Source organism: Neovison vison, chromosome 8 (assembly GCF_020171115.1).
Source record: "Neovison vison isolate M4711 chromosome 8, ASM_NN_V1, whole genome shotgun sequence".
Classification (NCBI taxonomy): domain Eukaryota; kingdom Metazoa; phylum Chordata; class Mammalia; order Carnivora; family Mustelidae; genus Neogale; species Neogale vison.
Genome location: NC_058098.1, coordinates 71,146,117 through 71,158,326, shown reverse-complemented (window position 1 = coordinate 71,158,326; position 12,210 = coordinate 71,146,117). Strand labels below are relative to the sequence as shown.

At 45.3% G+C, this 12,210-nt stretch overlaps 1 pseudogene; it reads right to left on the bottom strand.

The window, feature by feature from the left end:
- Positions 1-10,537: 10,537 nt before the first annotated feature.
- Positions 10,538-11,517, bottom strand: LOC122915694 (annotated as a pseudogene).
- Between the last annotated feature and the right edge of the window lie 693 nt (positions 11,518-12,210).

Here is a 12,210-nt window from a genome sequence, read left to right as displayed (position 1 = left end):
AAGAGATGTGGAAGCACATATCCCCTGTAGAGACCTGGACCCTGAAAGCGACCCAACTGCTGAGAGCAATCAAAGATCCAAACAGATGGAGACAGAGACTGTGCTTATGGCTCATAAGACTCAATGCTGTGAAAATGTCAATTCTCCCTAAATTGTTCCATAGAGTCAATGAAATCCCAATCAAAACCCTGGGAGGCTCTTTTGTAGAAATTGACAAGCTGATTCTAAAATTTACATGGACTAATCAAAACAACTTTGAAAAAGAGGAACAAAGCCGGAGGAACACTGCCTGACTTTATTATAAAGTTACTCAAGACGGGCTGATATTGGCATAAAGATAGACAAATAGATCAATGGCACAGAATAGAAAGCCCCAAAATAGACCCACTCATCTATGCACAAGTGATTTTCAACAAAGGTGCAGAGGCATCGCGGAGGAGAAAGAATAGTTTTTTTTTTTTTCATCAAACGGTGCAGGAACAACTGGAGAGCCAAATGCAATAGAATGAACTTCAATTCATGCCTCTCACCCTATGAAAAAGCGGCCTTGAAATGAATCATAGACTTAAATGTAAAGCCTACAACTACAACACTTGTAGAAGAAAATAGAAGGCCTTGGGTGGCCTTCGGTGAGGCAAGGTTTTCTTTGCAATGACACTGGATGCATGAAAGAAACTGCTGAATTGGACTTACCAAAATGAAGGATTTCCACTGCTTGTGGGGAGCCGGGCTTGCTCAGTTGGTACAGCATGGGCTCTTGATCTTGGAGTTGTGAGTTTGAGCCCCATGTTGGGTGGAGAGATAGCTTAAAAATAAAATCTTAAAAAAAAGAAAGAAAGAAGGGAAGAGTTTCTGCTGTTTGAAAGACACTGTAAAGAGAATGAAAAGATCAGGGTGTCTAGGTGGCTCAGTTGATTAAACATCTGCATTCAGTTCGGGTCATGATCCTGGTCATGGGGGGATCCTCAGGGGAGCCTCAGGGTCCTCAGGGGAGCCTGCTTCTCCCTCTCCCTCTGCTCCTCCTCCTGCTTGTGCACTCTCTCTCTCTCAAATAAATAAATAAAATCTTTTTAAAAAAAGAGAATGAAAAGATAAGCCGCAGATTAGGTGAAAATATTGCAAATCACTGGTAGGATAAAAGACATGTATCTGGTACATAACATGAACTCTCAAAATGCAAGAAAATCAGCAATGCAATGTTTTTAAAACTTGGCAAAGACTTGACAGACACTTCTTCAAAGAAGGCACAGAGGGCAAATAAACACAAGAAAAGATGCTCAGCATCACAGGTCATTGAGAAATGGAGATTAAAATCATGATGAGTGACACCACTACACAACTATAATGGCTGAAATTAAGAAGGGGGGACCATACCCATGGTTAGAAAGGCTGTGAAACAACTGGACCTCTCATACACTGCTGGCAGAAGTGGACATGGTACAATCACACTAGAAAACAGTCTGTTAGTTTCTTGTAAGCTAAACACACATCTACCATCTGATCCCATCATCCCAGCCTTAGGTATTTACTCGAGAAACCAAAGCATATGTCCCTTCAAAGACTTGTAGACAAGTGTTCCTCAGAGCTTTATTTGTAGTAATTCCAAACTAGAAACACTCCAAATGTCAATCAACTGGGGAATGGAGAAACAAATTGTCACACCCACATATAATGGACCACTACTCAGCAATAAAAAGGAATGAACTATCAATACAACCAACAATACAGACAAGCCTCAAAATAATTATGCCAGGGGTGCCTGGGTGGCTCAGTAGATTGAGCCGCTGCCTTCGGCTTGGGTCATGATCTCAGTGTCCTGGGATCGAGCCCTGCGTCGGGCTCTTTGCTCAGTGGGGAGCCTGCTTCTCTCTCTCTCTCTGCTGACTCTCTGCCTACTTGTGATCTCTCTCTCTCTCTCTGTCAAATAAATAAAGAAAATCTTTTAAAAAAAATAATTATGCCAAGTTAAAAGAAGCCACACACCTGAAAGAGCACATACTGTTTCATTCTAGAAAATGCAACTAAGGGTACCTGGCTGGCTCAGGTCAGTAGAGGGTGCAACTCTTAATATCGAGGTCAGGAGTTTAAGCCCCATGTTGGATAAAGAGTTTATGATAAAATAAAACAACAGAAAAAGAAAATGCAACTAATCTGTAGTTTTGTCTGTGATTTCCTGGAGGTAGGTACAGAAGGAGGGCCAGGAGGGGGAGTTACTAAGGGGCACACGAGGAAACTTAGAAGGATGCTGTTCACTATCTTTCTGGTGGTATTTTCACAGATACATGCACATGTAAGAACTCAAGAAATTGCACACTCTATATGTGCGCAGTTTGTTGCTTGTAAATTATACTTTGATAAACCGTTTGGGGGATAAAACAAACCTCCAAATTCTCTGCATTTCATGTGGAGTAAAAGCCAAAGTTCTTACCCCAGCAAAACTGCATGGCAGATGGCCCTACATTCACAATGCTCCCTCCAGCTCCCAGAACAGGGCCTGGAACACAGAAAGAGTTACGGAAGTGTTTGTCAAGTGACTGCCTCAAAGGCCCATGATTAATCTAAGTTGTTTAATAATTATATTGTTTAATATATATATATAATATAATATATTATATATTATATAGCATATTATATTGTTTAATAATTAATAAGAACTTGGGGATTCTCAAATGATCAAACACCGAGTTACTGTATGACCCAGCAATTTTACACCTAGATATATTCCCAAGAGAAATGAAAACATGTCCTTCAAAAAATTGTTCATAATTGCCAAAAGGTACAAATAAACCAAATGTCCAATGAATAAAGAATATGCAGAAAACCCATACCACAGAATGTTATTTGGCCATAAAAAGAAACTACATATCAAAAGATGGATGAACCCCGAAAACATCACTCAAAGTGACATCAGCCAGTCACAAGAGAGCCCACTATTAAATGATGCTGTTTATATGGAAAGTCCAGATTAAGCAAATCTAGGGAGATAGAAAGTAGAGTTGCTTCTTGGGTGTTGTTAGGAAGATGGCAGAGGATACCTAAAGGGTACTAGGTTTCTTTTTGGGGTGATGAAGATGTTCGAAAGTTGTGATCACGGCTTTACCTATCTGTGAATATACTAAAAACCACTGAATCATCATTTAAATGTGTACATTGTATGGTATAATGATTATGGCTCAGTAAAGCTATTTAAAAATAAAGAACACAGTATTGGGGAAGGCACAGCTCTCACTCCGATTTTGAATGGAGGATAGTAAGCCCTTGTTACCGTCAGTTCACCGGTACGGTTAGGACCCTACCAAGGGCTCCCTGAGAATGGACATGACCCAATGCACCCAGCAGTGAAGAGGCTGAGGGCCCAGAGAGGGCACTGGAGTTGCTTAGGCCACATCGGTGGTGAGCCCTGAATAGAGCTAGAGCTCATCCTCTTGGGACAAGCAAATAACAGCATGTCGCTTGCAGCCCTACAGCCTACAGCTGGGACTCTCTCTGCTTCCCTGAGCTGTACTGAGCTACATGATGTCCCCCAGTTGCCTCACAATGATAATACCTTCTATTTATACCAAATACCTCTCCTCCCAGGAGAGCACCGTGTTTTCCCAACACTGAATCATTAAGCCAGCCAGACTGAATTGAATTAAAATTCACAGCAGCCATTCACAACAAGTCTCCCCCTTTCCCTTTCCTGTCCACTCCTCCATGCACTGCTGGGATGCTCACAGCAAAACAGGCAAGTCAAGAATATTGGTCTTCTACACACCTGCCCCACTTGAGGTACCTCTCCCCTGATCCTGCTCCAGTCCAGGGGTGGGGTTGGGGGTTGTGTCACTCCAGGGCCCTTTTAGCATGGGAAAAATGTGGGGGCGACAGGTCTCCAAGTGTGACATTGCCCTTTCCATAAACATTTAAATCATCAAAACTCAAAGGTGAGGACTGCTAGTGATGAGATTTCAGGCAGCCAAGAGAAACATATTGAGGGTGCCACTGGAACTTGCTCTAATTCTTAAGCTATACCACAGAGGCTGCTATCTATTTTCCTAGGCAAAAGCTCAACACAGGCTCCTGGGCACCATGGTCAGAGGGTTCTCCCCTGGGTTGAGCCTCCTGGCTCACTGGAGAAATGAGAAGGAAGGGGCTCATGGGTTCTGCTAGCCCTTTCCCCTCAGCAGAGATCCAACTGGCCCTGGGCAGTCCATAGCCCTGGCCTGAGGGATTGAGAGCGGGGAGGAATCCCAGAAGGAACCTGCATGGGTCAAAGACTGGACTGATGGATGGATGTCCCATATGCACCCCTACCACACACAGCCTTACCATCTCTGCACCTTTATCCTGCTCTACTAGTTGGCACTGTCCCTGGGGGCCACAGGGTTAAAGATGATGTTAAGAGCATGGTAGGGGCAGGGGTCTCCTACGTGAGTGCCCACTCTTGACACTGCAACTCACAGTCAAGTCATCAGGAGTGAGTTCTTCCTATAGGCACTGCATGCCTACCTCAGAGGCCGCCTGATGTGGGCAAAAACACACCCCCGCCCTAGCTGGGCAGATGCGGAGGGCTGGTTAGGGGAGAGCCCAAGAGCTCCTCCCTGGGCAAGGTGGGGCCACATGGCACAAAATCTTCAGAGGATGCACTCCTAATTAATAGTTTTCACCACAGAGCCTGGGATCTCAGGGTGAAAAACTGCTTAGGGGTCATTTACTCATCCTCCTACCTCCACCTCCCTCATCCATCTCCTGAATCCCCTTGTCAACATCAGTAGCACTAAAAGAAGAGCTCCAGTGTCCACCTTCTCCACTATGGTCTTGTACACCCCCTTCCGTCCTTCATTACTAAGGCCTCTGGGTGCTGCCCATGGTCAAAGGCATTTACTGCATCAGTCGCCTTGGTAATGTCCAGACCTTGAGAGGATACCCAAGGGATGGGCTAATAGAGCCCCAGAGATCACAAAAAAAAAGAAACATTTTTCAATAAGACAATTTATTGGCCCTCTGAAAAGCAGGGGGTCTGTGGCATGAATAGAACATTCCCCAAACCACACATGCCTCCTCTCCCACAGAGAGAGAGGGTATCCAAACATTGGCTTCTATCATGTCATGTTCAAAAGACCAGTTCAAGAGCTTTAGATTTTCTATATGGAAACTTAGAAAGATTTAGATGTTGAGAATCATTATGAAACTGCAATTAGAGGGGTATCTGGGTGGCCCCCGTTGGTCAGACATCAGGCTTTCGGCATGGGTCGTGGTCCCAGGGTCCTGAGATTGAGGCCCTCATCAGAATCCCTGCTCAGCAGAGAGCCTGCTTCTCTCTCTCCTCCCTACTCGTGCTCTCTCCCACTACTCTTTCTCTCTGTCTCATAGATAAAAAGAAAAGAAAAGAAACTGCACTTAGAAAATTGTGATGTCTGTTGGATTTATAAGATTTGGGTAATAAAAATAATAATAGCAATAGAAACAATACACCTTACTTTATTACAGCATTTTGGGTGTGTCAGATATATATGTCATAAAACAGAGTGAATGTTTGATTAGAGTAACAGAATATCAGACAGAGGCATTCTCAGGTGGATACTTAGTATGCAAAGGCCAGGTTCCAGGACAGCTGTCTGCACGTGTACATAGACAGACACACACACAGACATGTACCTCAAATGCTGCTCAGCTCTCCAAGGTCCCTGGCAATGGGCACATGGGGGCACCCGGCCACACTGCTGTCAATGCAGATGAACTTGGCAGCTGTGAGCTGAGCATTTAAACAGGGAGCCACCTCCCCCAGAGCCCTCCGGAGTCCCAACATCACTAGGGGCCACCTGTGGGAGCATATCTCATCAGGCATCTGCCAGCTGTGGGAGCACACATCATCACACTCTGCAAATGGCAGCTGCAGGAAGGCACTGGTGCTAATGAGTGCCCCCTGCAGACAGCCAGTCAAAGCCAGCATGCACACACAAAGTGTGGGGACGAGGGGCCAGAGAGGGTGGCTTGGATGATTGCCATGCCTCTGACCAACTGCGAAATCCTAAGCTTTTATGGAAGTTTCAGAGAAGGGAAGTTTGGGAGCAAGGTGGGGTGGGAGGCACCCAGCCCAAAGACAGTCAGTGCGATCATCATCCACCCTCATTTGATACCTGAGAAACTGAGACCCAGAGAGAGGAAGGGACTTACTTAAGGTCACATAGTGGGCAGGCAGCAGATAAAGCCCAAGTGTTGTGGCCCTGGCTTGACACTCTCCACGGTCACCAGGGCCGTCGTTCCCATGCCTTATGATAGATGGACCCAAAGGTCTGGGTCTGTGGAGAGACAGACCATTCTATGGCCTCAGCCCTCCTTGAAATTCAGCCCAAATTAACCTGCCACCTTTCAGCACTGCTCTGGGGGAGGCCGCCAGGAGGAAAGTATGAATAAACAGACTGAGGGACATGGTCCAGAAGTGCCTCTTCCAACAGCTGGAGAGAGAGGCTGTTCTGGAACATGGGTTCTCAGTGGTCGTAGGGGCAATGGGATGTGGCTCCTCCACTGTGATTGCTCCTGGGTGTCAGTATGCACCATCAGAGTCACCACACCAGTCCAGGAATAATTCCAGACTAGTGACGACCATTCTCCTGAGGGCCCTGGGAACAGTAAAGGGCACAGCCTTGGCATCTCAGCTCTCCATGAGTCACAGCAAACAATAAAAAGGGGATTTGTGTTCAGCTGCTGTGGAAAAAGAATCTGGCAATTTCTCCAAAAAAGTGGACAAAGAATTCATGTATGACCCAACAATTCCGCTCACAGGCACATACCCAAAAGAACTGAAAACAAGTGTTCAAACACTTGAACAAGGACATGTCAAAAGTCCCAGGTTTAAGTCTCATTTGCCTGAGCCAATGCCATGGCCAATGGATGGAGTGCACTGCTTGGCTAGGCTGGGTCTCGCCATCCCTATGGTGGGGATGGGGTCGGACTGGGGGTGAGATGCATAGGAACTGCCCCACCCAAACCAGAGGATTGAGAAGGGGAAAGAGTCTGGATGAGCAAAAACAACAATATCCACTCCAGGACCATGAAGACTGTGACTTCTCATGCCCTTCTCTTTCCTGCTCTCCATCTCCTCCTGCCGAGACACTTTTGGACACAGCATGAGGAGAATGATTTCTGTGTATGTGGACCTGACTGCAGGTCTTCAGTTCTTTGGCAGAGTCCTTTTAGTCATATTTCCAGGATTATTTGGATCAGACCATGTGTCTTGACTCCAGGTTAGAAAACATGGTTAGCAGCCCTCACAGCTCCATTGAGTATGTGAGATTTCTCCTAATCACCTCTTTGACCACTGAACAGTCTTTGCTCGACCAGAACAAGCTGACTCTCTGGAGTTTTGTTTCAGTAATGAATAATGGATCTGGGTCCAGGAGCACAGAGCTAGTAAGAGAGAGAAAACAAGAGTGCCTTTTCCCCAGTTCTTTCTCTCCCTGGGGCTGCCATTTTTCTCACACAGGGTTCAAGTCCTCTCCTGGACCTCCTTCTGCAACCTGTGACCCACCCCGGATCTCCCTTGCTCCCTCTCTCTTGTGTACACAGTTAGAACCACTAGAGTCCCCATTATAGACTTGGTGATGATCAACCAAGGAATATATCCAACATGAGGCATTCATTTCAGGAGGTTTCCATCTCCCAGGGCAGGGAGTGACCCACCTCAGGGACTCCACCCTGTCCCCACGCAGGTCCTGTGGCTGGATGAAGGAATACTGCAGAAACTGTGCTCCTCCATAAGTAAGAAGGTGGGAGCAGCACAGAGGCAGGGAGAATGTGGGAATCAGGCCCTTTGTTCGGTCCCAAGTCAGGCAAGCATCCAACCTATACCCAGAATCTGCTGAGTCTCTACAAAGCTCTTTTAAAAGAACCAATGCTAACCTCCATTGCAGCAAAGAAAGGAAGCCACTGCCTACTTACTTGAAAATTTAATTAACCATCTTTCTCTAACTCCTTGCCTAAGAAACAGGACACTTCTTTCGAGATGACAAGAGAGATGATTTGCAAGTCTTTTTGAAATGTGGAAGGAATCCAGTGTCCTGGAGGACAGGACAGGAGGTGAATGAGGAATACAGTTTTAGAGAATGCCTGGTAGGATGGAGAGGCTAGGAGCCAGAAAACAAGGTTGACCTCTCTGCCTCTGCTCTGCTCAGCCTACTTAGCATCACTCTGCTCCCTGCTGGCTCTTAACCCTTTAAGCAACCTACCTGGTCCATTCACAAACATATAGAAACAGTCCTTACAGACTGTTCCCTCTCTGCGGGGAAGAAAGCAAACTACACAACAGAAAGCCTTTTACAATCACAAATTCACCTCTTGTGACATCCTATTAATACAGATTTACCTTGGTGAGCTGTATCCTCCATCATGAATGTTTCACTCAAAATTGCATGTTTGTGCTGTTGCCTGACCCACTAACCCCAAAGCCCTGTGGACTCTATTTGTTGGTTGGACTCTGGAGCCCCACTGTGTGGGTTCAAATTCCAGCTCTGCAATTTGCTAGTTAGTTGCACAAAGCAGCTAACCTCTGTGCCTCAATTTTATCAATTGTAAAATGGAGACGATAATAATACCTACTTTATAGGGTTGTTGTGAGGACTAAAAGTATTAACCTTTCTAAAACATTTAGAAACACAGTACGTGCCAAGAAAATGTTAATTTAAAACAAATTACTAGTGAAAAAGAGGTGAAGAATGGATTTGAATAGGAACTAGTAGTCTCATTGAGAAGCCAAACCACACATTTACTGATATTTTAATGGGGAAGGAAAAAGTAATGAAAAAAGACAAAGGAAGGGAAGAGGGGGAACCTAAAAAATTCAGGAAGACCTGCCAATGTGAAATTCAGCTTAAACTTCATTTGGAAGGGCACAATGTCAATAAATGACATTCAAGAGATAGATAGATATAAGTATAGATACAGATATGAAAGTTAGATAAGCTCCATGTCCTAGGTACCTGGGACAGTTGTTCTTGGCACATAGTAGGTGCTCAACAAATGTTTCAATTGATATATTGGGGGGAGATTTAATTGGAAAAATTTTAGACAACCTACAATGTAAAATATCCCATCATCTTTGTGAAATTAAATATGTGTAGATAGCGAGGTAGAGTGAGCCAGTCACCCGGGCAGTGGAATCATTAAGATAATTAATACCAGAGGCACCTGGCTGGTTCAGTTGGTAGAGCATGTGACTCTGGATCTCAGGATCATGAGTTTGAGCCCCATGTTGGGTGCACAGATTACTTTAAAAAAAGAAAAGAAGGAAAAAATGATTAACAACAGTAACACTATGGGATAGAATTTGAGGTGGTTTTTGTTGTCTTCTTTTTTGCTTTACTGAATTTTTCTTTCTTTTTTTAAGATTTTATTTTTTTATTTGTCAGAGAAAGAGTGCAAGCAGGGGGAGCAGCAGGCAGAGGTAGAAGCAGACTCATCGCTGAGCAAGGAGCCTGATCTGATACAGGACTCGATCCCAGGACCCTGGACCATGACATGAGCCAAAAATAGATGTTTAACCCCCTGAGCCACCCAGGTGTCCCTTGAACTTTTCAATTATTCTATATTAATTACACTGTATTTATACAGTCTTTTTGGTTTTTTTTCCCCTTTGGAAACCAACAACCTTTTATTCCCAAACTCACTCAGGGTTAACTCTTTCCCTGGCTAACACATCAACAGCACCTCTAATAAGATCTCGGATGAAGGTACAGACCTAACAAAAATTGTCTCCCTAACAAAGGAGATATATATATATATATATATATGCATAAGTATTTTTAAAACAGCGAAATTCACCAGTGTTGCAGGGAAAAAAAATCCCCATGTGATTTCAGTCCATAAAAAACAGCTTTTGGCAGTCTGTGCTGTGTTAAAAACTCCAACTCAGGATACACCTCAGAGGAAAGCATTTCCACACTTAAAAAAATAAAATAAAATAATTTCCCTTTCTCTTTCTTCCAGTTCAACTTCCACTGTTCACTCCTAGGAACACCCAGAGGATAACTGTAAAAACAAGCCCCAGTTCACTTCCCTCTGACTGTCTGTGAAGGCTCACACAGAGGTTCAATCCTCAGGAATTTTCATCCCTAAATTTCTAGGCACTTGCAAATTGTTCTCCTGCATCCTTAAAGGAGGGGTCCGAGGGCTGGGGCAAGGACCCAGGAAGCCAAGAACTGGAATGTCAGCCAGGGCAAAGGAAGGGGAAGCTTTCTAGATAAACACACCTGACACCTTACAACCTCAAGTCTAACCTGCCAGGTAAAAACAAGTAGCAGCCGGCTGTACCAAAGAGGTGCTTCTGTCCCCTTTCCCCTTTACCATAAAGGTGATGGAAAAACTCTCATGACTATTTGACCTCCACTCTCTTCCATACACTGTGACCTCAGGTTTTAGGCCAAAGACGTGTTGCAAAGACAGCCATATGGTCCCAGGGTAGAACCTTTCGTGCTTCTGTCTGGATCAAGCTGCTCCTCTTGGCAAATACTTTGATAGCAGCTTCTAGAAAACTGCTCAGAGACAGTCCTCCAGCTCAGGGTCACAGATCCTTCCAGTTGATGGGCTCCTTGCCAGCCTTCTACAGCAGTGCATTTGTTTGAGAGAAATGTCTACATCCGAAGAACCCTCTGTCCCCTCCCCGCGCCCACAGCGACAGCAGGGTGGGGGGTCGGGGGATGGGGGGATGGGCTTACACAGCCTGTAGCACATAGTGGGGCTTCCTAAGAATGGCACTGCCTTTCTTCTGAGAGTAAGAGCCCCAGAGCAAGAAGACAGGGGCCAATGGAGTTCTGACTTAGCCAGGACACAACTGCATCAGTAAATTGCTCTCATCCTCTCTCCTACGAGAACTAGCCTGATGTGCTTGGACTATGAGGACAATGTTGAGTAAAAGAACACCTTGCTTGGCCCACCCAGATAAATCTCTGTGAACAGGATGAATGAAACCATCTATGTCCTTAGCCTTTTGTAAATGTTTTCTAAACTTGGCAGCAGTGGAATGGGTCTTCGAACCCTAAAGCAGAGCTCATGGGCTTAGATGGGTCCAACAGATGGATCCTGTCCCAGGGTGACAAACTTCATCTGTCTTAGGGCACACAACACATCTGGGGCAACAGAAAGACTTGGTATGCGGGTAGATAAACAGTGCAATGTTTTCTTTCCTCTGCAACAAATCCCATTAGCTTTATGAAATATGGTTTTCCTGACTCTGCACTCAGTGACATGTTCCAACTGTTGGGGAAACCCACAGGTATGCTGCATGTGGCAAGTCTGAGCAGGGTAGCCTTGTTCCTCTAGATGTGGACCAATTGCCAGGGGCTCAGCGGCGAGGAGGACAATGTGCTGGGGTTCTCCTGCCCTGCCGGGGCCTTCTTGGAGCAGCTGGCCGCCTCAACCCTGCTCTCCTCAGCTACTGCCTGTCAGGCCAGTCCGAGGATGGGACAGCTCGGGACTGCGGGCATGTGGCTTCCTGGCAGGACTTGGGGAGAAGAAGGAGCAGAGTGTCTTCTGGTCCATCATCTCAGAGCCCAAGAGAGGAGAGATGAGCTGCCAGGGAACCTGCGGTATCCACCAGCTGTGGCGGTCTGAAACTGGCCTATATATACAGTCTTTAAAAATATGTCAAAATCCACTTGGGACAAATCAGTACACATCTGTCTTACCTACAGAATTAAAAAATCTGGGTCAGATTTTTAAATAAAAGTTGAAATAGACACTTAAAAATTAAGAAGTGATTTGGAATGGAAAGAGAGGGCCCACAGAGATGTTTAGACAAGGAACACACAGATTTCTGGATGGACAAGAGAATTAGGAGGCAAGGAGTGGTCCCTAGTGGCCTCATGGCAACTCCTCACTCTAGGATTCTGGGCTTCATTTCCAAGCTCCTTGTAACCAGATAGGCATCAGTGGCTTCATTAATCCTTGAGCATCATGCTGACATAAAGATGACAGGACAAGGGTGCATGGGTGGCTCAGTGTGTTAAAGCCTCTGCCTTTGGCTCAGGTCATGATCTTGGGATCCTGGGATTGAGCCCCACATCAGGCTCTCTGCTCATGGGGTAGCCTGCTTCCACCTCTCTCTTTCTGCCTGACTCTGCCTACTTGTGATCTCTGTCAAATAAATAAATAAAATCCTTAAAAAAAAAAAAAAAGATAGGGCGCCTGGGTGGCTCAGTGGGTTAAAGCCTCTGCCTTCAGCTCAAGTCATGATCC